Source organism: Trifolium pratense, linkage group LG1 (assembly GCF_020283565.1).
Source record: "Trifolium pratense cultivar HEN17-A07 linkage group LG1, ARS_RC_1.1, whole genome shotgun sequence".
NCBI lineage: Eukaryota > Viridiplantae > Streptophyta > Magnoliopsida > Fabales > Fabaceae > Trifolium > Trifolium pratense.
In genome coordinates, this window is record NC_060059.1 from 46,780,184 (window position 1) to 46,786,504 (window position 6,321).

Consider the following 6,321-nt stretch of genomic DNA (forward strand, 5'->3'; position numbering starts at 1 on the left):
GAATCCTCATACATCCGGAAAAGGCTCTTCCTCTGCCGAAAGGACACCCATCCGAACCTACTACCCTCCATCACCTCGCCGCTCTTAGATGCCTTCCCTTTGGCTTTTTCGCCCTCGGGACACGAGCGTTGGAGGAAAAATGCATGGAAAACAACTTTAGGGTGGGAGCGATGTTCAGGAATTTGCACGTCACCTGAAACGCCCAGAGAAAGGCCATTGAGTTCGGGTGAAGCTGCGATAGAGTCACCCTCAAATACCGGAACACGGCAACCTTGAGATCGGTAAAGGGCAAACGATACCCCATGTGCTCGAAGATTATTTGGTACACGGGGATCGTCCCCCAACCCTAGTTAGAGCATATCCTCCTTCCGAGGGGGGTACCCGGATCTCCCAATTTGAAACGTTGGGATCCTCTACCTCATAAAACATCTCCTTATGCCAGCCGGTACACCCAGAGAAAATAGAAGGCGTCTCTCGAGCCTCATTCGCCACCCACGAAATATCTACGAGCAAACGCGGGGAACCCTCGTCTGGCCTAGGTTGGTCGCCCTCCATTGGTTACCTGAAAGCAGAGGAAGGAAACGTGAATTCGACATTCACAACATCAAATCCACCCTTCCACCGCCGAATCAAGTGAAAGGGCGAGGATAATAACGAGCGCGTGGTTGTTCACACGCCACGATCGCGAAACAAAAACAAAGGGGGAAATCTACTCGAAAACCCTAAATACGGACACAAGAAAGCCCAGAAAAAGGGTACACTAACAGCCTTAAAGCTTCCTAAATGCTGCACCCACCAAACCTTAAACTAAGACTAATCATACCAGTCTAAAACAGTTTAAGCCACTAAAACCACCTATTTGAAGGACGTTAACCACCCTTAAACAACTATCCTAACCATCGAACCAGAACCAAAAAGCTAAGGAAAGCCATTCAAACCAGAGAAAGAAAGAAAGACTTACTTGATCGATGGAAAGAATGAGAAAGCTGCGGTGAAAGAAACGGTGGAGTAACACGCCAAAGGATCGCCTGGAACTTGCAAGACTTGAAGTTTGGAAGGTGGAGGGGATAGGAGAAGGAGAGAAATTTGAGAAATTTGCAAAGAAACTGTAAAGTTTCGAAAAAATGACTCTTTCCCATATATATAGGCAAACGCGGCTACACACGCCAAATCGCGCCACCCCACATCTTGAACGTTGCTTTGATCCAACGGGTGCAATGGGAAATGATCCAACGACGCAGAAGCACTCTCATGAAAAACGAAAAGGCGCGAAAATCCAACGGCCCGGATGAGGCCTCGAAGTTCAAAACATTTTAAATAGCCACTCGAGTCCTATTTTGATAGCCTCCACACGTGGCGCAGGGAAACGAAACGACGCGTCCCTTCAAGTCACTTCCACCTGCACGCGAATCTCGCGAAAACCAACACACGATGATTTCGGAAGATAGCGACCAACACGGCATTCCGAAATTTTGGGCGCCATCTATCCGAGATTTTCGGCAAAACCAAAGGAATCTCTTGCGACACCTACGAAATTGGTAAACGCCCATAACTAAACATTCGCTCGGTAAATTAGACCGTGAAAACCGACACGCTCGCAATAAAATAAACAGCTCGACGATTGTGAATTTTGAAAGAAAAAGACAACGCAACCAAAATTTTATTATTATTATTATAAGGAGGGGGAAGCCAAATACAAATTAGGGAACAAAATACAAAGGGAGCGAGCATCTACTGCTCGCTATCCGAATCAACTTCCACTAAAACTAAAGGCTTAGACTCCACCGTGTTCTGAGAACCCTCCTCGCTGCTAGAGGATGGAGCGTGAGGATATGTATCCTGAGGCTTGTACACCTTCAGGAACTCAGCATAATCTTCATCAACTTCATCCAAGTCTGAGGAATCGGAGGAGAGTACGATCACTTCAACTTTAACCTCTGTAGAACGCTTCAAGCGAGCAGACCAGCGAGGAGGTTGAGACCTTGAAGGCGCGGTTCCCTTACCCTTACGAGAGTTCTTCCCATCAGCAGCTCCCTGAGTATTTTGCCGTTCCATCGTTGCTTGCCTAAAAACACGAGTGAGGGTTAAAAAAGAAGTAGGGAGTATTTATAGGAAAACTTGCCTCTCTTTTCAAGAAAGCCCAATACCTTCGTTAAACGGGCCACAATAAGTGAATGGGCGGCTGCAAATCCCCAAAGATTGACTAGTTTGACGTGCGTAAACTTCAGAGTTGACTGCCTTGGAAGACAGCATCGTTTCCCCATAAAACCTTGACTGTTGACTAAGCATATCATAGGAGTTATCGCTCAAGATTCCTCGAGAATCGAGCAACCGCTCCACCAATTGGAGAACCGTTTTCCTCATACAGCATATCAGATGGTATAACTCCAAAGTTATTATGCTCAGTTAAGAGCATAACAACTTGGGGGGCTCCTGTTCTGGGCCGAGCTTAGACGCTCGGAACACAAGTCAACAAGCTTGTGTAGCCGAGACAGCCCCTAACTTCCGGACATACCATAAACGCTCGGGATACCAACGGTTACTTCTCTATGACTTCTGTAACGTCAAACCACCAGAATGATGAGCATTAACTGCACATCATGGCTCCTTAGCCATTTTCCGGCAGCCACTTGATGGTCTTTAATGCCATCAAGGGCTTTGGCCCTGCGCTGGGGGCTATATATATGTGAACACATTTCACTTCCAAGGTACGTATATTTTAGCTGAAGAAAACCTTACTCCACACCAAAACTGACTTGAGCGTCGGAGTGCCTGCAGGTACACAACCCCCCTCCGCTTCAACAGGGGCTTCACCATCATCAACGCTGGCGCGGTCGCACACTTCTGGTCAAACACGATTAGATACCATGTCTCATTTATACACAAGAGCTTGTTTGAATTGACTCAAATACAAATCCTCTATTTTCCAAATCAAGTATTTAAAGATGTCATTAGATTTTTAAAGGATGTTACTAGAAAGAAAAAAAAAATCAAATATTTGTTCACAAATCAAATGATCGTCCTAAGTCGCTGAGGAGTTTAAGGACACATTATTTTAAAAAATTGAATTTAAATCTTTGACCAAAACAATATTTTGTCAATTCTTAATCAAATGTTAGTATTGAACGAGCTCAAAACATTTTTCATTGAAATTTTCAAAATTTGGTTGTAAAAGTAAATTATCTTTGCGTTTGATTAGTAAAACAACAATAACTAGACAGAATAGTACATGACAGAACAAAATAATACAAGAGAGGACAAAACTGTACCGGAGAGATATAGGACGATAATATTTTTATATTCGATAATAAAATGGGTACTTTCATATTTTTTATAGTTTTACTATGGACAAAAAGTTGTCATGTGGTTTAGTGAGGGACAAAAAGTTGTTTAGTCTCATAATCAGTTTCAAATCAAACAGGGTACGACAAAAGTTGTCCAATCCAATCCCCTATTTTTTAGTCGATCAAAATGACATTTGATAATAAGGAATCCTACAAAGCAGATGGGGTTTTTGGGGTATACCGACACCACAAAACGCAACAACCAGACAAGCACCTTCCTTCCACCACATCCCCAACTGAAGGGAGATGGTTTGTTTTAAAACTTTTTCTTTAAATGGATTACTTGTACTGTCAATCCACCTATGATTACGACTCATAACTAAACTACTAATATGTTTTGGGATTGATTTACTGCTATTGAATTTATATGGGTGATGTTAACTTGTGTCCTAAGGGCACATGTTAAGCTACATAAAAATAGAAATATATAGTATTTAATGTTACAAAGAATTTAATGTTTAGAAAATTGAATACAACACAAGTTCAATAAATATTTTCCACATTTATCTTCTTAACATGTGTTTTAAGGGCACAAATTAATGTTCTCCAATTTATATTTATATACTCCTACCAAAATGAGCAAATAATAAATATGTGATATAATTTAGAGCTTGTTGGGTCTGACCCACGGAAGCCTAAAATTAATCCATGTTAGAGGCCATTTTGTCACTTACTCCCTATGATATATTACTGAATTTTAAAAAAAAAAAAAAAAAATGGTAAATAACCATTTGGTTCTAAGGAGCGATCTATCATGAGAGAAGTAAATTCTGATTTTCATGAACAATTTCATTAACCACTTGAACTTAGGATTCTTTTGATTTGCAAAATATAAATACTTGACAAAACAGTACGGAACAGTACAAGACAGAACATCACATGACAAACGTTTAAGGTATTAAACAAACTTTGTGTTGTACGATGTTTGGTGGATAAAAGGTTATTTTGGTATTTTAGACAACTTGAACTGAGGACAAAAAGTTGTCCCGTAGTTCTGTGGGGACAAGAATTTCAAGTTTTGTCATGTCTCTTGGCCCCCAGTTTGTCCAGTACCAGGAACAATTTTAAAATCAAACACAGTACAGCAAAAGTTGTCATGTCCAGTACCAGGAACAATTTTAAAATCAAACACAGTACAACAAAAGTTGTCATGTCCAGTCCCTTATTTTTTAGCAGATCAAACACACCCTTAATGTCTTGGTTAATTAAAATTTAGATTTTTTTCATTAAATATAATGAAGGTTTAAATGTAATATTGACACCCAACAACTTTTTTAATTGTGCAATTTTAGCCCCTTAAATTTATTTCTTTTTTAATTTTAAATCCCCCAACTCATATATGGTTGGATTTATTTGAAGTCTATATACGATATTACCTTCACACCTAATAATTTATTTTCTTGGCATTGGTTCCTAGGTAAAATAGGGACATACGTGTTTATATTACGAATGACATTCAAGTTCGTTTGATTGTATTCTTAGATAAGTGGTGGTTGCTTCCGGGTGTAAAATGCAGTGTTTTAAAAATCGGACCGGACATCGAACCGGTAAGGGTATTGGTTCACTGATTCACTGGTCGAACCACTGGGTCACTGGTTTAACCGCATGACTAACCGAATTAAACCGATAGAATGAACCGGTCTCTATAATAAAACTATATAGTTATTAAACCGGTCTAATAAGATAACTCGGTCTTTGAAAAAAAAACATAAAAAATATTAAAATGAGTATTTATCTATTCTATTAGAAGCTATCAATTATTGTCCTTGTGAACTTGACTTAAAAAAAAAACTACAATTATTATAGTTTATTAGTATTTATATTTTTTACAAGTTTATAAATAAATTGTTACAAACATAGTGCACAGCTCATTCAATTCTAATATAATAGGTGTTTATTTATTTATTAAATTTAAAGTCAATTGGGCCAAGAATGGAAAGAAAATAGGTTGTGAAAATTATTTTTTCTACCCAACAATTGTCAATCTACCCCAACATTAATTTTGAAAGGACGAATTTACCCTCATATATAAACTAAAACCCTGAAGAAAAAAATTTGGTTACCGGAACACTTTGGAAAAAAGTGTTCTGATATGTAAATTTTTTTTTTTGTTACCGGAACACTTTGGAAAAAAAGTGTTCAGGTATGTAAAATTTTTCTATTTTTTTTTTGTTACCTGAACACTTTGAAAAAAAGTGTGTAGGTATGTAAAATTTTTCCAAATTTATTTTGTTACCTACACACTTTGGAAAAAAGTGTTCAGGTATGTAAAATTTTTCTAATTTTTTTGTTACCTGAACACTTTGGAAAAAAGTGTGTAGGTATATATTTCCAAATTTATTTTGTTACCTACATACTTTGGAAAAAAGTGTTCAGGTATGTAAAATTTTTCTAATTTTTTTTTTACCTGAACACTTTGAAAAAAAGTGTGTAGGTATGTAAAATTTTTCCAAATTTATTTTGTTACTTACATACTTTGGAAAAAAGTGTTTAGCTATGTAAAATTTTTCTAATTTTTTTTTACCTGAACACTTTGAAAAAAAGTGTGTAAGTATGTAAAATTTTTTCAAATTTATTTTGTTACCTACACACTTTGGAAAAAAGGCCCAATATACACATTTGATGCTATTGATAAGAAACCCTAAAATTTTGAAGGAAAGAACATGTTTGCTCTTTCTTCCTACTGCTGTTATGCCGCCTCCTCTGGTCCTTAATGTGCATAATATTCTCTCTCAATTTTGCTTGCTATTTGTTCTCCCTTTCTTTATTGTTTCTTTGTAAAACAACTAAAAAACATATTTTATCCCTTCCAAAATTTCCACCTCCTTTGTTCTCTCAAACCCAAATCTAGTAATCTACTTCTCTCTCATTTTTGCAGCACATCCTCCCATTAAATTTCTATTGTTCCGCTCAAAATTTTGCATCTTTGTGTTTGTGCTATTGTCGCTCAATCTTGTCTGATGTATCATAGATTCAT